A 25,660-nucleotide genomic window follows, 5' to 3' on the forward strand; every position below is an offset into this window, starting at 1 on the left:
AGATATCTATTTCAATTCCACTATTTAAATTCCACACTCTGAACTTGGTATTGTAATAATATATTTTTGAGAACTCTTATTGTATGAAATGGACTAAGTATTGTAAACTCATTCTCATTATTGGATTCTGGGTGTAAAACATAGATTGTTCGAGTTCTCCCTTGGGGTGTGCTCGTTAGAACCGCCAGGTGTAGCTTACTTTTGGGGTGCTTAAAGTCTAGTGAAAGACAAGCACCTCTGAAGGTGTGTTATTTTGGGTGGTTCTGCCACAGGTGGTATCAGAGCCAATAATGAGTCTATGAATTTAAAAATTCTTTTCAAAACCTAAAATTTGGCCAACAAAAGTTTTGCGAAAAGTAGGATGCGATAAAATTATGTAAATAAGTATAAGCCCTAGCAATATGATCAATCTAGGATAGTGGCACTAGTTTATCTAATCATTTTTTTGCAGGTACACTAACTTACGCTGCGTAAGAATCATTTAGCAAGCGGAAAGTGAGTGTGCGATATGTCGAATTTTTTTTGTGAATGTCGCTATATTCCGGCTTGAGTGAACAGGTAGGCCGATGCATGCATCATGAAAAGAGAATCTTGATTAAACTAAACTTCCCCCACACATATAATTTGGATTAGTGAATTGATAGGATAACCTAAAAGAATGCTTTAATAAAAGCCTTATCATTTCTCTAAGTCTCTTGTTCCTAATCTGGAGGGTTGTCCCTAATGGTTGGTTCTTATCTATTTATAGATGAACTTAAGGTCTGGTCGGGGGAGTACCAGCGCTGGGGTAGACCAGGGTGATAATGGTCATGGTGAGGACAATGGCAACACCAATGGGGATAGCCACGAGGCCCCACTTATGGCTCCTCCTCATCCGCCACCACCACCTCTGATGACCCATGCAGAGATGATGGCGAAGATGCTGGCTGCTCGGCGTGAGTCAGCCCGTGCCTTGGAGATGCTTACCTAGGCTATTGGTGGCTTCGCTCGTGAAGGCCTCGGTGGCAACGGCAGGAACAGGGGTGGTGCCCATGCTCCCGCGGGGTCCTGTTCCTACCAAGACTTCCTGAAGACACACCCGCCCACGTTCACACCAACTGCTGAGCCTCTGGATATGGAGCATTGGCTTCATATTCTAGAGCAGAAGTTTTAGCTGCTCACTATGACTAAAGAGCAGATGGTGCGCTTTGCCGCACAACAGTTTTTGGGGTCTACCAGTGCGTGGTGGGATACTTTCAATGCCATGCAGTCAGCGGACCACCATGTGACTTGGTAGGAGTTTACCACTGCTTTTCGTGAGTACTACATTCCCGCTGGTTTGCTAAACAGGAAGTTGGCTGAGTTCTTGGATCTGAAGCAAGGGAGTATGACTGTGATGGATTATGTGAACAAGTTCAATCATCTTGCATAGTATGCTGGGACCCATGTAGACACTGATGAGAAGAAGAGGGACCATTTCTACCGTGGCCTCTCTTGTATCTTGCAAAAGGAGCTATACACTGGGGGATATCATACTTTTGGTGCTTTGATTAATGCAGCCATTGCTATGGAGGGACTTCAACGTTATTCTTAGGCGGAGTGGAAGCGCAAGAGGGTGGTCACTGGATCTTCTAGTCACCCACAGGTTCAGAAGGTGCAGGTTGTTAGGAGGATGTCCTATCACTCTCTAGGTGGACAACCATCCTGTTAGTCTCAGCAGACTTACCAGGCACCTCCCACTCAGTACCGTGCACCTACTCAATAGGTGTAATAACAGCCTTAGGGACAGCAGGTTCCGCCTCGTCAAGGATAGGGGAACAAGTCTGGTGCTTGTTTCAAGTGTGGCAAGGAGGGACATTATGCTCGAGAGTGTCCACAGAACTGGCCTGCACAGTCTTCCCAGCCTTTAGCCAACTCCCATCTGGTCAAGAGGACGATTATCAAGAAGAAGGTGCCCGTAAGCCGCTCTAGACAAGTCAACTTCACTAAGGCTAAGGAGATTTTGCATAATGAACCTGTGATGGCTGGTATGTTTACCATTGATTCCCACCTAGCATACGTGTTGTTTGATTCTGGTGCATCACATTCATTCATGAGCATGGGATTTGCATAGAGGCATAATATATCTCTAATGGCTATTCCTATTGCCTATAGAATCAGTACTCTAGGTGCGCAGTTGTGCATTAATACTCGGATGGACATAGTTAGATTAGTGCTAGCCACTCACACTTATCGCCTCTAATTCATGGTGCTGCCTGGGCAAGGCATAGATGCAATTCTAGGCATGAACTGGTTGCGAGTTTATGGGGTAGTCTTGAACCTTAAGCAGAGAGTTGTTGAGTTATGGCTTCCTTCTTCTGATGATAGGATGTCTCTCCTTATGCCCTTAGATCCAGCCTTACCACTTGTTGCTCATGTGGAAGCTCCTCTTGATCTTGCTTCTATTCTTGTGGTCTGTGAGTTTCCGGATGTCTTTCCTAAAGATCTACCTAGGTTGCCACTGGATAGGGACATGGAGTTTACTATTGAGTTACAACCAAGCACGGCTCCTATTTCACGGCGTCCCTACTGCATGGCTCCTAAAGAACTAGCAAAAATGAAGAAGCAACTAGAGGAATTATTAGAGAAGGGCTTTATTCATCCTAGCTCTTCATCATGGGGTTGCCTAGCTATTTTTGTGAAGAAGAAGGATGACACTCTTTGGATGTGTGTGGATTATCTCCCTCTCAATGTGGTGACCATTAAGAACAAGTATCCTTTACCTTGTATTGATACTTTGTTCGATCAGTTGGCTAGTGCAAAGGTGTTTTTAAAGATTGATCTTCATTATGGGTATCATCAAATTAAAATCTGGCCACATGATATACCAAAAACAACTTTCTCTACTAGGTATAGGCTTTATAAGTACCTAGTCATGTCTTTTGGTCTCACCAATGCTCCTGCATTCTTCATGTACCTCATGAATTTAGTCTTTATGTCAGAGTTGGACAAGTTTGTAGTGGTGTTCATTGATGATATTTTAATGTACTCCAAGAACAATGAAGAGCATGCACAGCATCTTTGGATAGTATTGACTTGGTTAAGGGAACACAAGCTGTATGCCAAATTTAGCAAGTATGAGTTTTGGTTAGATCGAGTGCAGTTTTTGAGACATGTTCTGACACCTGAGGGTATCTCTGTGGACCCAAGCAAGGTGCAAGATGTGTTAAATTAGAAGTCTCCAAAGTTAGTGCATCAGATCCATCAGTTCCTTGGTCTTGCTGGTTATTATCGGCGCTTTATTCTTGACTTTTCTAAAATAGCCCAACCAATGACCAAGTTGCTCTAGAAAGATGTCAAGTTTGTATGGAGTTTGGCTTGTGAAGAAGCTTTCCAAGCTCTGAAGCACTTTCTAACCACTATTCCTATTCTCGCCCAACCAGATATTGATAGGCCATTTGATGTGTATTGTGATGCCTCAAGGACTAGATTGGGATGCGTGCTTATGCAAGATGGACGTGTGATAGCTTATACTTCACGCCAGCTGAAAAAGCACGAGGTGAATTATTCCACCCATGATTTAGAGTTGGTTGCTGTGGTGCACGCTCTAAAAATTTGGAGGCATTATTTATTGGGAAATAAAGTGCATATTTATACGGATCACAAGAGCCTCAAATATATTTTCACTCAGTCTGAGCTGAACATGAGGCAACAGAGATGGCTAGAGCTAATCAAGGATTATAATTTGGAGGTTCATTACCATCCTAGAAAAGCTAATGTGGTAGCTGATGCTTTGAGTCAGAAGTCGTATCAAGTTGAAGAAGCACCTTTGTCTCTCAACTAGGCTAAGGTGCTAGCTCACATTGCTCTAGTCTTGGATCTACTTGAGCAAATTATTATTGAGCAAAGGCAAGATACTTTAGGAATTCCTCACATTAAGAAGTTAATCGCCGAAGAGCGTGGTCCACATTTTAGTATTGATGATCAAGGTGTAGTGAGGTTTAAGAACAGATTGGTTGTTCCATCAAGTGAGGAGCTTAGGATAAAGATTTTGGATGAAGCTCATAACTCCAAGTTATCCATTCATTCAGAAAGTAACAAGATGTATCATGATTTGCGTCACTTGTATTGGTGGCCAAATGTGAAACAGGACATTACCAAATACATCTCAGAATGTGACATTTGTGGAAGGGTTAAGGCGGACCATATGTGTATGCCTGGATTTCTACAGCCCTTGCCTATCCTTGTTTGGAAATGGGAGGATATTTCCATAGACTTTGTTATGGGTTTGCCCCGCACGACAAAGGGGTATGACTCTATTTGGGTCATTGTGGATTGCCGTACCAAGTCTGCTCATTTCCTCCTAGTGGATACAAGGTATTCAACCAAGAAGTATGCTAAGTTGTATTTTGATCGGGTTGTGACCCTACATGAAGTTCCTCTTACCATTGTTTCTGATAGAGGGTCCATCTTTGTCTCTCATTTTTGGGAGCAACTTTATAAATGTCTTAGTACTAGTCTCCTTAGAAGTTTAGCTTATCATCCACAAACTGACGGTCAGACTGAAAGAGTCAATCAGGTACTTGAGGATATGTTGAGGGCTTGTGTCATCTCTTTTCTAGAGAGGTGGGATGAATGCTTGACTCTAGCTGAGTTTTCTTATAACAATAGTTATCAAGAAAGCATTCGTATGGCACCTTTTGAGGCCCTGTATGACAAGAAATGTAGAACACCTCTTAACTGGGTTGAAGTGGGTGAACGTGGTTACTTTGGACCTGATTTTATCAAAGAAGCTTGAGAGCAAGTTAGTGTTATTCAGAGTCATTTGAAGGCGGCTCAGAATCGTCAGAAAACTTATGCGAACAAGTGAAGAAGGCCCTTGTAGTTTGAAGTTGGTGACCATGTGTAGCTAAAGGTATCCCTGATGAGAGGTGTGCATCGGTTTGGAGTCCGTGGAAAGTTAGCTCCTTGTTATGTCGGACCTTATAAAGTTTTGGAACAATGCGGTTTGGTTGCTTATCGTCTCCAACTTCCGGATATCTTGTCAGCAGTACATAATGTCTTTCATGTTTCCCAATTAAAGAAGTGTTTACGAGTTCCTAAGGAAGTGGTGGAAATTGAAGGACTCCCTCTCCAACCTGATCTTTCTTATATTGAGCATCCTATCAAAATCTTGGATGAAAAAGAGAGTTACTAGAAACAAAGTGGTGAAATTTTATAAAGTCTAGTGGCAAAACCATTCGAAGGATGAAGCAACATGGGAGCTGGAGAGTTATATTCTAGAGCATTATCCACATCTTCTTCCCAGTGTATCGAGGTAATAGTTTATGTTAAAAGCTCACTCTTACCCTTTTTCCTACACTAGGCACTCACACGAAATCTCAGGATGAGATTTTGTTTAAGGGGGGAGAGTTGTAACACCCTCGGTGTTACACCCTAAATCATTTACTAAAACAAGTCATGAGCATCATACTTGTGAGTTAATGCATGTGATAAAGTGTGTAGATCAATTTCTGTAACTCAAAATGATCAATAAAAATGCTAAACAAAAGTTAATTCGATAGTTCATGCATATCAAGTAGGGTTTTAAACTAATTTTTATTGAACAAAAATGCTATAGAACATATATGTGACACTTAAATAAAGTTGAAAGTGCAACTTTGTAGATGATAATGAAATGCTTGCTGTTGAAAAATAATATTGCTTAGTAATATTTTCAATAGCTTAGAAATGCAATTTGAAATAGAGTTCAACTCAAAACAACAACAACAACAACAACAACAAAGCCTTTAAGTCCCAAACAAGTTGGGGTAGGCTAGAGTTGAAACCCAACAGAAGCAATCAAGGTTCAGGCACGTGAATAGCTGTCTTCCAAGCACTCCTATCTAAGGCTAAGTCTTTGGGTATATTCCATCCTTTCAAGTTGTAACATCTCGGCCCAGGGCTTAATAGGATTAATATGATACTCATACCAATAAGTTGCAACTTCTTTTCCGGAAGCCCATCTGCAAATAACTCTGAGGTTAAGCGTGCTTGGCCTAGAGCGATGGGTGACCGACTGGGAAGTTCTTCCCGGGTGCACATGAGTGAGGACAAAGTGCGCAGAAAAGACATGTGTTGGTCTGTGAGGGCAGTCTATATCCTAGAGAAGCTGTCATATGTAAGCGGGCCCGGCCTCGGAGAGGCGGGACGTTACAGAATGGTATCAGAGCCGACTCTCGCGGTTTCACGGGCGCATGTGTCGCAGTTGCGCAGGCATGGTGCGCATGGCTGGTGTGGATCCGTCATGGTCACACAGCATGGCACATGCGCTGGCTCTGGACACACGGACGTGGCCAAGAGAGGACGCTCCTGGCTTGGGATTGATCGACGAGGACGTCGATCTCTTAAGGGGGTGAGGATGTAACATCTCGGCCCAGGGCTTAATAGGATTAATATGATACTCATACCAATAAGTTGCAACTTCTTTTCCGGAAGCCCATCTGCAAATAACTCTGAGGTTAAGCGTGCTTGGCCTAGAGCGATGGGTGACCGACTGGGAAGTTCTTCCCGGGTGCACATGAGTGAGGACAAAGTGCGCAGAAAAGACATGTGTTGGTCTGTGAGGGCAGTCTATATCCTAGAGAAGCTGTCATATGTAAGCGGGCCCGGCCTCGGAGAGGCGGGACGTTACACAAGTCTCCTTTTATTGCCTCTACCCAAGTCAACTTCGGTCTTCCTCTGCCTCTCTTCACATTACTATCCTGACTTAGGATTCCACTACGCACCGGTGCATCTGGAGGTCTCCGTTGCACATGTCCAAACCATCTCAACCGGTGTTGGACAAGCTTTTCTTCAATTGGCGATACCCCTAATCTCTCACGTATATCATCGTTCCGAACTCGATCCCTTCTTGTATGACCGCAAATCCAACGCAACATACGCATTTCTGCGACACTTAGCTGTTGAATATGTCGTCTTTTCGTAGGCCAACATTCTGCACCATACAACATAGCAGGTCTAATCGCCGTCCTATAAAACTTGCCTTTTAGCTTCTGTGGTACCCTTTTGTCACATAGGACACCAGACGCTTGCCGCCACTTCATCCACCCTGCTTTGATTCTATGGCTAACATCTTCATCAATATCCCCGTCCCTCTGTAGCATTGATCCTAAATATCGAAAGGTATCCTTCCTAGGCACTACTTGACCTTCCAAACTAACATCTTCCTCCTCCCGAGTAGTAGTGCCAAAGTCACATCTCATATACTCAGTTTTAGTTCTACTAAGTCTAAAACCTTTGGACTCCAAAGTCTCCCGCCATAACTCCAGTTTCTGATTCACTCCTGTCCGGCTTTCATCAACTAGCACTACATCGTCCACGAAAAGCATACACCAAGGGATGTCCCCTTGTATGTCCCTTGTGACCTCATCCATCACTAAAGCAAACAAATAAGGGCTCAAAGCTGACCCTTGATATAGTCCTATCCTAATCGGGAAGTCATCCGTGTCTCCATCACTTGTTCGAACTCTAGTCACAACATTGCTGTACATGTCCTTAATGAGCCCGACGTACTTCGTTGGGACTTTATGTTTGTCCAACGCCCACCACATAACATTCCTTGGTATTTTATCATAAGCCTTCTCCAAGTCAATAAAAACCATGTGTAGGTCCTTCTTCTTCTCCCTATACCTCTCCATAACTTGTCTTATTAAGAAAATGGCTTCCATGGTTGATCTTCCGGGCATGAAACCAAATTGGTTCATAGAGACCCGCGTTATTGCTCTCAAGCGATGCTCGATAACTCTCTCCCATAGCTTCATAGTATGGCTCATCAACTTAATTCCTCGGTAATTTGTACAACTTTGAATATCCCCTTTATTCTTGTAGATCGGTACCAATATACTTCTCCTCCACTCATCAGGCATCTTGTTCGATCGAAAAATATGGTTGAACAGCTTGGTTAACCATACTACAGCTATGTCCCCGAGGCATCTCCACACCTCGATTGGGATACCATCCGGTCCCATCGCCTTACCTCCTTTCATCCTTTTCAACGCCTCTTTGACCTCAGATTCTTGGATTCTCCGCACAAAGCGCCTATTGGTGTCATCAAAAGAGTCATCCAACTGAAAGGTTGTGTCCATATTCTCACCATTGAACAATTTGTCAAAATACTCTTGCCATCGATGTCGGATCTCATCCTCCTTTACCAAGAGATGCTCCCTTTCATCCTTAATGCACTTAACTTGGTTGAAGTCCCGTGTCTTTCTCTCACGAACCCTAGCCATCCTATAAATGTCTTTCTCTCCTTCCTTCGTACTCAAATGTTGGTAAAGATCCTCGTATGCTCTACCCTTTGCCACACTTACAGCTCGCTTTGTAGTCTTCTTTGCCACCTTATACTTCTCTATGTTGTCCACACTCCTGTCATGGTACAAGCGTCTATAGCATTCTTTCTTCTCCTTAATAGCCCTTTGGACTTCCTCGTTCCACCACCAAGTATCTTTAGCCTCACGTCCCCTTCCTTTGGTTACTCCACACACCTCTGAGGCTACCTTCCGAATGTTGGTTGCCATCTTGTCCCACATATTGTTTATGTCGTCTTCTTCCTTCCAAGAGCCCCCTTTGATAACCCTTTCCCTAAATACCTCTGACGTCTCCCCTTTCAGTTTCCACCACTTTGTTCTTTCAATCTTAGCTTGTTTATCCCTACGGGCACGCATCTGAAAACGAAAATCTGCCATCAAAAGCTTATGTTGAGAAACAACACACTCCCCTGGTATCACCTTGCAATCCAAGCATGCTCGTTTGTCCTTTTTTCTTGCGAGGACAAAGTCAATCTGACTACAGTGTTGTCCGCTACTGAAGGTCACTAGATGAGATTCTCTCTTTCTAAAGAAAGTGTTGGCTATCATCAGGTCAAAAGCTACCGCGAAGTCTAGAGCTTCCTCCCCCTCCTGATTCCTACTACCATACCCAAAACCTCCATGAACTGCCTCGAAACCTGCGCTTGTAGTACCTACATGCCCATTAAGATCTCCTCCTATAAAAAGCTTCTCACTACTAGGTATAGCTCTAACCAGGCCATCTAAGTCTTCCCAGAACTGTCTCTTAGCACTCTCGTCGAGGCCTACTTGGGGGGCATACGCACTAATTACGTTCAAGACCATATCACCAACGACAAGCTTGACTAAGATAATCCTATCTCCTTGCCTTCTCACTCCCACCACACCATTCTTGAGACTCTTATCAATCAAAACTCCTACTCCATTTCTATTTGTGATTGTCCCTGTATACCAAAGCTTGAAACCTGTATTGTCCACCTCCTTCGCCTTCTGACCCTTCCATTTAGTCTCTTGAACGCATAATATATTTACACGTCTCCTAGTCGTGGTATCAACTAATTCTCTTAACTTACCTATAAGTGACCCTACATTCCAACTACCTAAACGGATCCTAGTTGGTTCGACTAGCTTCCTTACCCTTCGCACCCATCGACTCTGATGCGAAGACCCTTGCTCATTTTTCACTACACCCGGGCGCCGATGTAGCGCGCCACTAAGGAAGCGACGACCCGATCCTTGGTTACTTGACACCATGCCCAGATCATGACACGGCGCGTCACGGGGGTGACGACCCGGCCCTTGCCCATTTAACACCATACCCGGGTTCCGATATGGCGCGTCGCTAAGAGGGTTACGCCCCAACGATTTTCTTTCGGGTTTCATCTCCATTTAAGTGGCTAAGTTTTTACATTGGCTCGCCACGCCTAACACAACCCTCCTCCTTTACCAGGGCTTGGGACCTGCTATGCTGGGACACCAAAGGTGCCCCACCATAGGCGGAGTTAGAGTTCAACTCAAAAAAACTTAGGAAAAATTCAAGCTTGTGCACAGCTAGACATTGCTATGTTTAGCAAATTATTTTGAGAGATTGGATTAAAGGGTGGTGTAGTGTTATAGCTTAATTTGGTAGTCTCATATGCCATCTTGAGCATGGTGAAGATGGTTTGGCTCCTGAAGCAACCGTTGAGTTGTTTGGGGCGCTTTAAAATTCATGCGTGTCACATGTCTCGGGTTGGATGATGCCGTGTGCGCGGTCACCGCGCGGCCTCCCCACACCGCGCACATGGCCGTGTCTTGCGCAGTCACCCTGTGCCACCATGCTAGGTCGATTGGGCCGCTTGGCCCCGTATCCTGCTACCCTGCCTCGCGCTGCTGGCATTGGTGCCACCAAGGCCACGCTGCGCTGCTATCACATCGCCATACTGCCGACCAGCCTCGCATCATGATGCTGCCGCTGCTGTCGCATTGTCATCGCATCTGCGCCTATCCGCTATAACCCTATCCCGCTACCGACCCAGGTCAAGGCTGTCGCTACCGTGTGCACATGGCTGAGCCGTCATCGCAATGTCATTTAAGGCACTGTGGCCACATGGGCCACGCTGGTCGGACGCGCGCACGCCTTGTCTATAGCGCCTATGTGTGGGTGTCCTAATCGCACCACTCACGTCCTGCCAAGGTGAGGACAAGCCAAGCCCACCTGTCGTGTCTCGTCTCTCTCTCTCTCTGCTACCGCTGTCGAGCCACGCCATTAAATTCGTCAGGGAAAGATCACCTTAAGTCGATTCATCACGTTGTTGGCTCTGTCACACAGCTACCTAGCTACCTGTCCCCACCTCGCCTTGCATGGCGCTTGATCGAGCTCCAATTTTAGAGTTTCTTCTACCGCCGTGCTGATAAGGCCATGTCTGGCCATGGGTGAGGGTAGCTCTCCTATCGTCCCTCCCAAGCAAATTCCTCTGCACAACTAGCATCGCCTTGACTCCCTCTCCACCATGTGCGCCTTAGTCGAACTGCTACCGCCTCCCCTTCGTCGCTGACACGACCGTGCTGCCATGGTGCGCTGCCGCACAGCTTGGCCACACGTGGCCAGCCTTCCTCCATCATCTTCTGCCCCAACTGTCACCTCGGCCTAGTCCATGGTAGCCTCCTGACGCTCATGCGCAAATCAATTAGGCCTATAGCTACCCTAGCCCACCGAAACAGTGGTGCCACCATCGCAGATGGTCGTGCACCACTGCAGCCTACCCCAGCTAGTCATGTCATCCTGCACCGCCGCTTAGCGTAGCCGCTCGGGTCAGAGATGGTGATCGACCCGTTAGGTGGGCCCGCACAGGTCCCAGGTGGCCAGCTTAGGCGCTTAGTGCCGCCATGCACTGAGTCACTGAGGGTGTGCACGGGTGAATTAGGGAAAGGCCACGGGATTAAGTGAGAAGTTATGAGAGAGGGGAAATAGTATTAGTACTTAGTTGTAATTCGGGAGAAGTGTGAGGTCTATTTTGCAAAAACATCAGCGCGCGCGGGGTTTCCCCGTCGTGGGCCATCTCCACGTGGGCCGACGCCGCGTGGGCCACATTATAGGCTGCCACGCGCTCACGCATGCGCTGCATCGCATGGGCCACGCGGGAGAATTCGTTTTTCTTTTTCTTAAGGAATTAGAAATAGTTTTCTAATATAATTTTTAAGCTGATCTTTGGTAAATCATATAAAATCTTGTAGGTGTCCAAAAATTGCGAAACAAATTTTGTTAAGTTTCTAAAATTGCGCTCTATCTATTAGTGTACTTAGTTCATATATATACATGTTGATACCAGGAGCTATTAAATCATTTGAAAATGTTTAATATTGTTAGGAGAATTATTGTAGAAATTTTTGTGGTAAATTGGAGATAGCTTTAGCCCTAAAAATTTTATAGCAGTATTATGGTATTATTATGTGCTCACTATAATTTTTGTAGCTTTAGAATAGACTAAACATAAGGGTAATTAAATGCTCTTTGTTTCAAATATACATTAAATCATTAGTAGAAATAAAGATATATCCTTCATTTGTAAGGCTAGGTGTTTGTTAGTTGAACCCAACACTTTGCTTGGTAAAGATGATAGTTAGCTTAGTGCCTTAGTCATTAGAGCTACCTTAGTAGCTTAGTATGTGTATTCTTATTTTAAGAGTTGCTGTTGCATAAATGCGAAGTGTTGCATCATCATGGCATGCATGTAGAGAACAAGTTGGTGGAGTTCGTGACCACCGGAGAGCAGGAGTATAAGGAGGTGATCGAGGAGTATGAGGAGGAGGTTCTCATATAGAAGGAAGCCTTAGAGTCACCGACACTGACTTAGCTGACACCCCACCTGCCTAAGGCAAGCCCCAGTGCATAACCCTTATTTTGAATAATCACTGGATATATATGTGATGTGCATTTATGTTACAATATTTATATTGAAACTACATGCATAGATAAACCTACCTATGAGTCCTACTAGCATAGATCAAGTAGCTGCTATGCTTAGGCTATCGGTAGCGTGAGTAACCTATCGTTACTCACAACATGTGATTAATATTATTACTCTCATGATAAAATGGTGAAAGAAAATGGAGACCGGGTAGGGATATGGTACGGGTATTGGTGGGTGTAATAGGTTGTGTCCCACGGCCAACAGGGCATAGCTTGGTTACACTATTTTCTCTATCCATGTCAGTTAAGGACCGTCCATTGCTATGGATGGTAGTCAGGTCATAGACTTATTATCCTAAGCACATACTTGCTTATGGGAGCGGGAAGGCTCATTGCTCTCTTGTCGTGGGTTCTGGCTCTTTCTAGACCGACTGATTGGAGGTAGGGATGGTGGAGATCTAAGCACCACACTGAGTCCGGGACTCAGGAGTGGGAGCTTGGAGTCCAAGTTTGGATGGGGACCTAGACCCCTTAACAAGAGAGTGGTGGGTTGGTCTTGCTTATGTCTAGGGTATAAGCAGGGCGTGTGTTTTAGGGTACCCAACTAGGATACATTGGTTTGCAAATCACCATGTGATACGGTATGACTTGGCTATGGTCTAGCACTATAGTAAGAACTGGAAGATGAAAGGGGATGAATGGATCTGATTGCTCAACTCTTGCTTGAAAGTAGAACAGGTGCTTACATAGAATGGTTAGCTAATGAACTAATCATGACTGCTAATAAAACACATACATAAGGATTCACTACTAGTAATGCTTTTCGCAAAAAGGAAACCCAGCAAACCATAAAGCTTATCATATCCTCTGGAGTCGGGAAATTATTCTCACAAGTCGGGTAAGTCTTGCGAGTACATTATGTACTCAGGGTTTATTTACCCCTGTTGCAGGTGTAGCTTGAGGAGTGGTTGTTGTGTGGAGGATTCTTTTGGTGGGCACAGATGGATCCTTGTATCTTATCGTTAGATGTTTATTTCAATTCCGCTGTTTAAATTTTGTACTTTGAACTTGGTATTGTAACAATGTATTTCTGAGAGCTCTTGTTGTATGAAATGGACGAAGTGTTGTAAACTCATTCTCATTATTGGATTCTAGGTGTAAAACATGGATTGTTTGAGTTCTCCCTTGGGGTGTGCTCGACGGAACCGCCTGGTGTAGCTTACTTTCGGGGTGCTTAAAGTCTAGTGAAAGATAAGCGCCTTCGAAGGTGTGTTATTTTGGGCGGTTCTACCACAACAACTCACACGTGATCTCATCCCACTTTGGATTACATGTCATAGTTAGGAAGATGTCTGGTTTTCCAAACCTCCACACCAATGCCATGGCATCCAAGTACCTACGCCTCATGTCCCTCGGACCTCCGATAAACAACAAAGGCATCGCCATTCGCTTTCCAATAGCTTCTGATCTACCCTCACTAGGCTATCAACCAATCCTTGGTAGAGGTCGGCCCTAATCTCTGTTTGATGATTACGTATCTGATCCAATCAAGAACTCTCAATTTTGATGTACGTGTCCACTGCAAACTATTGGAAAAGACGATGGACATAAAGTATGGGATTAAAGATTCCTGGCCGTATTTGGAACTTATAGCAGTAGTAGTCACGCATAGAAACACATAAATTTCCCAAAGAGTCTACAAAAAAACTATGGTATTAGAGGTGTTTCTAGGATAACAGTTTGGTATTTATGAAAAGTATAAGAAGATATACAAACATGTTTCTTCTTCTTCTTCTATACCACTATGAGCCTTACGTAGGGCACGAGCAGTGTTGACATCCTCCATGGTAACACCTTTCTTTGGGATATCCATATGCCATCCAAGCTCACCGCTAGGGAAGAAGAGTGGGTATGAAAGAGCATCATAGCATCCATGATATGATCGGATGCCATGCCTACTCCTATCTTTCCTATGTAGGACAACACTATTCTAAAATTGGCCAAGGAGTTCACTACCCTCGATCCAAACAGCAGCCACGTCTGATGCCATCGACACGTTGTATGTCCTTCGGTCCAATCGCTGATCAAGGTTAAGTGTGGGATGATAGTCCTCGAGATGTCCAGCCTGCCCCATACTCCTCAAATGTTTTGAGTACGGACTATCATGAAGGATGGCCACCAATCTCTCTATAACTTCTTTATCTTTTTGGTATTTCTCTTCCCGTCACCTTCGGTACCGGTGCTCAAGGCTCGGATCACCATGGAAGTAAGCTCAAGATGTCTAGGCTCCTTACCATTTTCTCTCCCAAATGACCTTATGTTGTGATAAATCATGCCATGTGCACGGAAGGTATATATGTTGTTGTTTCTGATGTTAGCAGTAGCACTGTCGAGGTGATAATAGAGGGAAGTGAAAGAGAAGTGGCCATTGAAAAACATGATATTGTTACGGAAGTGCCTAGCGTCCGCGTCGGAGCTCGCCCAAAGCCTCATGAGCTAGTCTGGTATGACTGGCGCATTCAGCTCGACCTTTTCGCTACGGCAACAGAACCCAGGAGGTTCTTTTGGAAACCTCTTCGCAATGCAGTGGCTACAATCTGGGATAGGTTTTAGCATGTGTGTCTCCCTTGGCATGTTACTATACACCTTTTTGTATGGATCAGGTACTTCAGGGTTAGAAGGCGTGTCTTCCTCAGGAGTATCACTTTGGACATCGTCATCTGATTCCTCTGTTGCAATGACATTTGAACATAAAAATAAAGGTTAGATGAAGGAGTGGATGTTTAGAAAGGTATTCGGTATTTGGTACAAATACCTTGCCCAACAAACAGGTATCCCTCATCCTCTTCCTCATCATCTTCAAATATATCGCCCTCATCATCGTCTATGATCGTCACAGTGCCATGAGATATTACAACTAGGAAGGAAAGCAAATATTGTACACAATGTTAAAAGTAGTGCAAATTACCAGTGTCATCAAATAATGGTTGTTTAGGTGTAGCTGATGTATTTTTATTGCTTGGTCCAACGCTTTCTGTCAATCACATAATGGACATGGTTGAGATAGGAATAAAGTTGTTTCATGTCAAGGAACAGGGATAGGGACGCCTCATTATTTACCGTTGTTGGTCACGGTTGACTGAGGTAAGGGCGTATTTTTATCCACGTGGTCTTCACCATCATTGTTAGATACTCCTGTGTTCCAACCGATGCGGCGCTCAAACGTAGTGTTACGATGAGCTAACAATACATGTCTTTGCCTAGATGGTACATTTTGTCTATGTGTGTGGGGGATATACCCCCGGGTACCACAAGAGGGTACATGGGCCGCACCATCCGAGGTGGCCCGGCCCGTAAGATCAAGACGTACACGGCTAGATTACAAGTTGTACCAGATATTGTAATAGTACCAAATAGGATACTTTACTTGTAACCCTCCTCCTCCAGACTATATAAGGAGAGGCAGGGGTCCCCCTCAGGGAGGACAATCATCTACAATAGATCATCTCAATCAATACAAATAACAGAGCACAGGACATAGGGTTTTACGCCACGCTGGCGGCCTGAACCTGTATAAATCTTGTGTTTTGTGCCTCTGTAACCATCTGGTTCCTGATTACACGCACCATCTACTGATAATCTACCACCACGGGCACCCCCCTCGGTGGACTGCCGACTATATTTCGTCGACAGTGGCGCGCCAGGTAGGGGCCCCTTAAGGGGTCGTGCGCGCTAATCCTCCGGTGAACCAGATGGGATCTTTCTTCAACAACGACATCTGTGGCAACTTCAGCTACCGCGGAGAACGCTTACTCATCGCGAGGGCCTAGACTAGCGATCGGCGTGCGATCAAGGCTCCAGGCAATCAACAAAGAAGGGCGTATCGATGTATCGAGCTACAGCTAGCTCCATGCAAAAGACGACGTACAAGTCATCCTCAACCAACAAAAAGGACATGCAAGCTAATTGAATACAGAGCCACGTCAAGCTGACCAAGAAGATAACAGAAAAATCCAATCGAGCAAACCAGGGAGGCCTACGATCCGATCTACAAGACCATGCAATTTGTTATGGATGGTCATGATCTTTCAGCCTGCATGCTAACATGCACATGCATGGGTCGCGTCGCCTAAATAGACAAGCTAAGTTATATTTTTATTATTACAATATATAGAGTATATATGTATTTTCGGATCTATTTCTCCATGTATCTATTCGTTGGCAGGAATTCATCTCCATCAGCACGGCGTCGTCCTGCTTTGTCGATGCACCGCCGCCACCGTGAGAGAATTTGACTCTGCCTCCGCCTGATAGTGTCGACTCCGACTCCGACTCCAATGTGCATGTTGTACATCATCAAGTACAAAAGAAGCTAGCTATTGGGAACCTGCACTATGTCAATACGAGATATACATCTAGACGACTTCTTCGGCGACTCAGGACATCAAGTGAGCCGAAAGCGAGCCGATTGGCGAGTGATAGTCACACACCAAGCGAGCCGTTCGAGCCCATGTCGAGTTGTCGGCAGACCACGTCGACCACGTCCCGAGTGGCTCCACCGAGCTCTGACCACCAGACCACCAGACCACATCCCGAGCGGCTCCGCCGAGCTTCGACCACCAGACCACGTCCCGAGCGGCTCCGTCGAGCTCCGACCATCAGACCACCAGACCACGTCGCAATGATGATCGCCACGAAGAACGGCGCTATGACAACCGCGACCACCGTCACAACAGGCCGAAAAGCTCGAGGACTGGACAACTTCATCGCCACCGACCAGATTTCTATCAAAGATAAGTACACTTCTAATATTTATATTTAATATAATTTTCATTACGACGTTTCTCCACAACGTCCTTGCCATGATTATTCTTCAAATAACGTTTGTCCATGTATACAATCTTAAATATAACATACAGCTATACTTAATGCAAATCCTTGACCAGTCATGTTGACGCTCGATGTCTCCAGAAAAGGCCCTGTCTCCAGCTCCTCCCTACACGTGCACGAGCGTCTGCCCTCTGCGTTATGGGTGGTCGGCAGCGGCTCCTTAGCGACGCTTTGTTCATCCTACATGTGCACGGGCTCCGCGCCCCGCGTTATGGTTAACGGGCTAGCTAGGGCTAGAGACTCAACTACATACTAACTGGTCGGATAATTTATATTAAGTATAAATACAAACTTCACATTAACACTGATGTTTACAAAGCACCAACTGCTTTATCACATCATGCTCATGACTGCTGAGCGTCATATGCTATTTCTTCACTGCTGATTTTTTCTCTCCATAATTTATTATTTTATACATCATGTACTACCATTCCATTCTACGTATTTATATTGCAGGAATTTCGAGCTATGCTCGGGGACTTCGTCGCTCGCTTCTCGACCTACGCTCGGGGATTGCCTCGATCACTCTCTGATCACAGCTCGGGGACTTCATCGCTCGCTCCTCGACCTATGCTCGGGGACTGCCTCGACCACTCTCTGACCATGGCTCGGGGACTTTGCGTCTCGACTACATGTGACTGTCGACTCGCATACAGTTGGGGTGTTTTTTCTCACTTAGACCTTGCTACAAGGCTCATACCTCGCCTTCCAGCAAGCTCGGGGACTACATCGGTACGATGCACCTACCGGCGCATCTCGTATCGCCTGTACGATGATTGGATTCTCAACTTAACTGTGAATTCTTTTTAGACCCTAGCACCACATGCCTGCGTCACCTACTACCAGGCTCGGGGACTAAGTGGGCACACTTCACCTTGCGGTGAATGTGCTTGTTTTTCGACCACTACGCCTCTGATGATCAAAGACGCTACGCTTCAAGACGCACTTACATTTCTTTTCAGAAATACAAGTGGGCACACTTCCTAGGACGGAAATCTTTTTCTTTCTTCTTAAGAGCACCATACATTCTTCGGACAACCTATTTCTCCGGCGACAACGGTGGTCGGAGATGTCAAGAACTCAAGCCTCACTGTTCGGAGAAGGTTAAAATAGCGTGTCGCATCAGAATACATGGCGCTCGGGGACTAGCTATGGGGGATATACCCCCGGGTACCACAAGATGGTACATGGGCCGCACCATCCAAGGTGGCCCGGCCCGTAAGATCAAGACGTACACGGCTAGATTACAAGTTGTACCAGATATTGTAATAGTACCAAATATGATACTTTACTTGTAACCCTCCTCCAGACTATATAAGGATAGGCAGGGGTCCCCCTCAGGGAGGACAATCATCTACAATAGATCATCTCAATCAATACAAATAACAGAGCACAAGACGTAGGGTTTTACGCCACGCTGGCAACCTGAACCTGTATAAATCTTGTGTCTTGTGCCTCTGTAACCATCTGGTTCCTGATTACACACACCGTCTACCAATAATCTACCACCACGGGCACCCCCCTCGCTGGACTGCCGACCATATTTCGTCGACAATGTGTCGTATGACCAGGCAGTATATCACCGCATTCATCTTCATCATCACATGTCTCCTCTATAGCTTGTGGGAAGCGAATAGGTGTTGCACTGGATTCTAGGATAACCCAATCACCGGGGCTTACTGTGGCCCTGATGGGTTTGCAGTGGGCCACTCCATCTTTGGATTAAAGAGTGGATTCTTCATTGCAATGGACTCACTGTTTAAGGTGTGTTTCTGCATCTCTCTGGAGCGGCTTTTATTCACTTTCATTGACTCTTTACGAGATGGAGTTTTATTGTAAAGCCTCTGTCGCTTTCACCTTTGTTCCCATTGCTCAAGTGTCATGTTTGCATATGTCATCCTACTCCTTGCAGTAATGTCTGCATATGTCATCCTACACCTTGCACCATCAACCTTGACTTGTTCATTTGTTAAGTCTCTCTAATGTGAAGCATCGCAATTGGTTATGCCTGCTTTTGAAACATGGGTGCATTGTGACAACATTTCTTGATTAACTATGCTGCGAGCAGTAATTGCGCCATCACCTACATAGTTGTGTTTGAGTTAAAATAGTAGCAATACAACCAGTAAACACCAGATATCCATCAACGATCTTCTCATTGTATATAAAGCTACTCATAGATTCACCAACACAAAAATGTAAGCGTTGTTACCATATTAATAACAATTTAATTACCTGATAATCGATTGGACATAAGTATATCATCAATGTTGTTTGCATGGAGTGAATCATTCCTATGCAACCAATCGTATGTTTCATTAGGGTCCATATTTTCCTTATTTGAAGCATCCTGACCATCTACCAATCATGACACATCAAATATAAGAAACATCAATAGTAATATCTATATTATTATTCACCAACGTTTCTAGTATACAACCATTGGTAGTTTCGATACGTAGGTGTTGCTCCTTTCTTCTTTTATATGCTTTTCGACGTTTTTTATTTTTTTGATCCCTTTTCTCTTGAGACATTGTGTGCCATCGAGCCTTATCTCTTTCTCTCTTGCGTTGTCCCACATCGCTTCCTGCCGTGTTACATCCATATACTATTGATTATCATTAATAATATAACATTGAATTTAATATAGTAAATGCCCATGTATTTTGTTTACCTCCATTAGTAGTGTTAGTCTTGTCACCCAATGGTGCAGGAGAGCCACTATTTTCCATTGAATTATATTAGCCCACGGTTTCCTGCAGTCTACCTTTTGTAGTATTTAACTACCCAGGAGTTTTACGGTAACCATTAGTTGAAAAATATTCCAAAAATGGTAAACACAATTTAACCACTCGTCAAGCACAAAAGTTTGAATCTACAGTATAAAGCAAAACAACTATAGGATTGTTATACATAGGTTGGCTAAATAAACCTGCCGTCATCTTAGTTGTATTATCTACTCCATCGTTGAGGTGATATTTGCAAGAGAGGCCAGTGTTGTGTTTTTTTTCGAAAAGGTAGCTTGGTACAGGGTATATTGTACAGATGGTGAAATATAAATATTGTATCATATTTTGCACTGAATTTCTGCTGTAAACTACAGATTTTGAAAAACTCCTGTTATGAGCTATTCATTTTCCAACAACTCTATATGAGTGCTGATGGCAAAGGTAAACTAATATCATGTGTAACCAAGCATAACAAATGTTTCCCAACTGAAAATTTTATTTTAAATGTTGCATAAACTACTCCCATGATTGATCCACTGAAAATATCTAAACTCCATAAGTTCCAAAGACCAGAGCTGTCATTCCAAGTTCAAACTTCACACTGAGACTACTCCTTTCAGCATATTGAATACAATGAGAACTCCACATCAGGGAAAGAAAATTAATATGTGTAGTATCTGAACAAACCTGGGAAATTGGTAGCTTATACTAACAGCTGCTCACCTCCTCAATTGTCGTATACAAAAGTTGGCATCAATAAGCATATGACTGCATGTGACAGTAAAGAAACTAACTATTCAGACAGTGTATGTTGCAGCACCTGACATTATCTGAAATGAATGCCCCCTTTTTTTTAAGGATACATAAGGCTGAATTATATGGACTAATGGCAAACAATAGTAAGTCTGGGACGCAGGGAAGCAAACAAGATCACACTGACATTCAGTTTGCACAGTCAAGTCATTCAGAGAAGTCATAGCTTGTCCAGGGATAATCAATTTTCAGAAAAATATATAGAAGCTACATTATTCAGGTTCAGAAAGAATATTCAGGCTCATAGCATGCTAACAGCAATATCATGGTCACAGAAAAATTACTGGAATAGAAAAAATATAATACAGGCACAAACAAACAAAAAGCTAAAATATGATCAGAAACAATCTTTTTGTCAGGACTATTTACTAATCAACCCATCATCAATCAATCAATCTAGGGATAACTTCACATACCTCAACCAATCTGGGGATAACTTCCTTTGGAATTCATAGCCACGTTCTTCCTAAACAAGGATGCTGAGAGAGAAGAGATTCAGGATCAGACTCAATCACATCCAATGCCAACCTATGAGTCAAAGTTAACTGCGAATATTAGTGCCAACCCACAGCAGACATAATGAATGGACGCACTGCATAGTTTAATTTAACTGCAAATATTAGTGCTCGATATATTAGTTGAATTGCCTTGCAGCTATGAGATCTGAAAAATCACAAAGCAAAAATGGCACATGTAAGTCAGGTTTTCCAAAATACCTAATTTCATATAGTTGATTTGAAAAGCTATTGTTCTTCAGGACTCAGATTTTTTACTCATGCCAATTTCTCAACCTGTAATAAAATATGCCAGGTTACCCCTGGTCTACAAACCACAACAACGCATCCTCCGTCCCTGTTTTCAATCTAAAGAATTTGAATGTGAAATTGGATCAAATGAAGTACCTGCCACACATCAGTTGGAGGAGATGCCACTCGCCTCGGGGAGCTCGGTGGGCACTGCTGGTGAATGTCAGCCAGCGATGCAAACGTGTTGCTGTGCAAAGGATGCAGCCATGAATAGAAGGCATTTTACTGATGTGATCATGTAAATAGAAGGCTTTGATGTAGAGATGTAGTGATGTTCCATGTGCCATTTAATTCATAGCTTTTTTCTCAAGTACTTGGTGTGCAGCCAACATTTGCAAATCCATTTGTTTCACTAAAAGGAATTAGATGATAAGATTTATTTATGTGTTCTCAGATCTCAAGCACAGCAGTTGGAGCAAGCTATTTTTAATCGTGCCTGTAGGAAGCTAAATGTAAACAAATAGATGGGAGTTAAATCTGGTGTGAAATTATCAACCTGTTGAAAGTGAAATTGTCTAAATGTTTTATATTTGTTGGTCCGTCAATACATCCTCGAGAAGTTCATGAGCTTCTGTGCAGTCTTTCTGTTGCAACTTGAGGAGTTCCTTGTGGTACTTCTGAGAGAGTGCAAATTCCTGACAGCATCATAAAGGCCTCTTAGTGACACAGTGATATTGAGATACCACAAGTCATTACAGATCCTTGAGAGGCCTCCCAATCGATCTTTCGGGGGAAAAAAAAGAGGACTCCCATGGAGGGTCAAGCCTAAAGAGAAGATTTGACAACACTTAGTACAAGTTCAGCAAGATCAACAGGTAGTGCAATGGTCTAGCACAGATCGGCTAATTTGGCTAGGCAAGACCCTAGTCCTCCAACAGCCATTTTCTCTTGTACTGAACTAAATCATTTTCTCAGCTACCCAATTCTGGAGGTGCTAACAAATGTACTTTCTCTCAACTGTATCTCACCCATGTACTTGGTTGTTAATTTTAATGAATGCCCTTATAGACATAAACTTAAGCTTTCCTATATATGTAAAAAAATCAGAATGTTAGTGGCTTAACTTATATTGCAAAAAAAAAAAAAACACAGCAGCATATGAGCATAGACCATAGATACAGTATACACTGAATTTAGTCTAATGTGTAATCATACGTACAGTAAACAGATTATATGCTTATTTTAGTTCTCACAACAGCTGCATAGAAATAGAAATGTTTTGATTCAGAAACAGGATTGCTAGTGCATTGCACTTTCAGTTTTCCTATGTGCTATCATGAAACAATATCAATGGTTTCAATAAAAATTGGGATCTGACACCTAGTTAGTTATCAGAATGCTAATTTAAAAGTGACTCACTAAGGTTGCTCCTATATATTCAGCTTCTTTAATTCAAAAAAACTTGTAGCTTTTTTGTTCAGAAACATGCATTAAGCATCTTCTCTTTAGATTGTACCAGCTACTCTGAGTTCATAAGCTGGCAAACAAGCTTTTTTTTATCCATATGCTGCAACTTCATGCAGGGAGTTCAAAATGCAAAAAAAAAAACTTTACAGTCTACTGGCTTGTGTTTTGGGAGCAATTAGCAATAAATTACCAAGCATATTTATGTAAATGTTTTTAGTTTTCTCACAAGCCCTATATATGCATAATGCCACAAGCTGCATCACATCCGCATGTAATTGATCTTTCCAGTTTCTTATAACTATCCATGAAGGGGATGCTTTAGAAATCTGATTAGCATATTCATTATGCAAAGGAGAAGCGTCCCATTGAGCCATTCTGAAGCCCAATGCTTAATGTCATTCACTTTTCATAAGCAGTTTGAGACCTCATTTTGAAAACTACAGTGAGCATCTCATGGATAAATTTGCTAGTTATCTTTGAATCCTTATGCAGCAATATCGTGAAAATAGTAGGAAGCCGGGCCTTAATTGAACTATGGGGTTTTCAGTTTCGAGTTAATTACTCAAATTGTTAAATAATTCGAAGTATAATCGTGCTAAACTATCAAAATAAGTTTGAACATCCCAGGCGAGGACAAAAATGCCATTGACTATATATCAATGTTCATGTGACAACACATTTTAAGTATCATCAGCACAGGTATATATCAATGTCAACATATGCAAGAGACCTAACTTACCTGTTCCTGAGCAACAATTAGTTGTTGGTGTACATACATGAAAAGAAAGGCTCGCACAGACGCAGAGTAATCCAGTTGTACAGAGCTCATTGGAGCATCATCTCAACACTAATTTCTCACAACACTATTAAACCATCTAATGGATGATTAGACAATCAAGTGCGAATTCAATAAACACTCACTCTGTTATTATGACCAATCAAAAAATGTGAAACTGGGAAAAGCAAGTGCATAGAAAATGGATATGCCAGGGCAGCTTTACTGATTATACCTTGAGGATTTCAGGTAGGTAAGAATAGCAGAATCCAATCAACCAAAGGCATCACGCAGCCAAATTTAATTTAAGTGCATTCACGCCGCCACACCAGCAGCTGACCATCTCGTGGCCGCAGCGCCGCAGCAGATCAACCCTCGTGCAGCTCCAATATGTTGGCAAGCAGGAGAAGGGAGAAGGGATCCCAGTTCCCAGAAGGTGAGTAGGGGACTCACCTGGCGGAGATCCGAAGTGGAGAGAAGGTTGGCGGCGGTTCCCTGTTGCTCGTCGTGCAGTGTCGCCGGCCGATGGAGGTGGGCGCGCGCCGTTGCCGTGGTTCGGTGAGGAAGAGCCTCGCCGAGGAGGACGTTGGAGGCCGCGCACGTCCCGCCTGCGCCGCCGGGATGCCGCGCACGGACGCCTGCGCCGCCTATGCCGCCGGTGCCGGAGTCGCCGAATCCTTCCTTGGCGGGCCGGTGCCGTGTACGAAGACCGAGTGCGCGCGCCTGGCCGCGCTGCTCGATTTGCCGGAACACCCCGGCGGTCGGCTCGCGCGACGCGGCACCGGAGCCGGCCCACCGGCTGCTAGGGAGACGACGGCGGCGGCGGGACGACGAGCGCGCACGGGGCAGACGGAGACATTTGGGTTTGGGTTTGGGTTTTTTTTAGTTGTAGACAGAGACTATGAACAAATTGCTAAAAAAAATTGTGAAGGATCACACGTACATGACTACGCTTTCTATCCTACCAGTGCATGACTACGCTTTCTATCCTACCAGTGCATGACTACACTTTCTATCCTACAAGTTGAGTTTGGTCTAGCAGCCATGCAAATTGATGTTGCATCTTATGGCCCTGTTCGCTTTACTGAAAAGCCATGACTAAAAATACTCTTCGCTAATTTATTGTAAAAGAAAAACATCATTCGTTCGCTGAAATAGTACGGCTCATAAGATAAGCTATCAGGGCCTATATATTGTTACGGTTTGCAAAATAGGGCAGTGAACTGTTTAATTGTAACAATCTACGACTTCTTAAAGTTCGCAAAATATAGGAAAGTGAAACGACCTGATTTCCACGAAGGGAAATCCACAGAGTCGAAGTGTAATAAGACCGTTGTAGATCATATTACCCAAATTTTCAGTCGAATACCACATCCATACAACGATAATATCAAAGTACAAATAGTGCGGAATTACATAACTTATTACATCGCCGCATTGGCGGAATCAAAAGTAACATTCATTCAGAAGAGTTTGAAGATAAGATCGCCAAACTCGAGCGTAGGAACGAACCCCTCAACCGTCAAACTCCTCGGAGCTACACTTCTCAGCAGAACCTGTGTGCCAAAATTTATTAGTATGATTTGTACTGGCCACTCCCACCCTATGAGCATTGCTTTGTGGAAATTGGATGCAAGTTGGATATAATCAAAAGGAACCTATAAGGCTGGGGTTTCCTATGTTTTAGCATGTCAAGTATATAATAATAGTTGGTCAAGTTTTAACACCATTCCCACACACATTCCACCCCATTTCCTTTCCAGAGCCAGGTTTCGATCCAGAGATCGATATACCACCATCCACACCATCACCATACCATCGCTCAGTCGACAGGCCAACTCCCTCTCGGCACTGTCTCAAGGCCCGTAGCCCCTGGCTACGACCGACACTCTCTCACGGGGGAAGAAGAGAAGGACTCATCTCACTATCTAGTTTAAGCGAAGCCCAGGAAAGGTCCATAGCCGACTAGTCGGCACATGTATCGATCAATCAACCATACACTCTGCAGAGGTTTTACATAACCACAAGATCTGCCTTCTTCGCTGACCGTCGTCAACTGGGCT

The 25,660-nt window shown here is 43.9% G+C and overlaps 1 pseudogene; it reads right to left on the minus strand.

Annotated features, from left to right (window-relative positions):
• Positions 1–14,673: 14,673 nt before the first annotated feature.
• Positions 14,674–24,505, minus strand: LOC136455265 (uncharacterized; annotated as a pseudogene).
• Between the last annotated feature and the right edge of the window lie 1,155 nt (positions 24,506–25,660).

The sequence above is a fragment of the Miscanthus floridulus genome, chromosome 5, assembly GCF_019320115.1.
Source record: "Miscanthus floridulus cultivar M001 chromosome 5, ASM1932011v1, whole genome shotgun sequence".
Classification (NCBI taxonomy): domain Eukaryota; kingdom Viridiplantae; phylum Streptophyta; class Magnoliopsida; order Poales; family Poaceae; genus Miscanthus; species Miscanthus floridulus.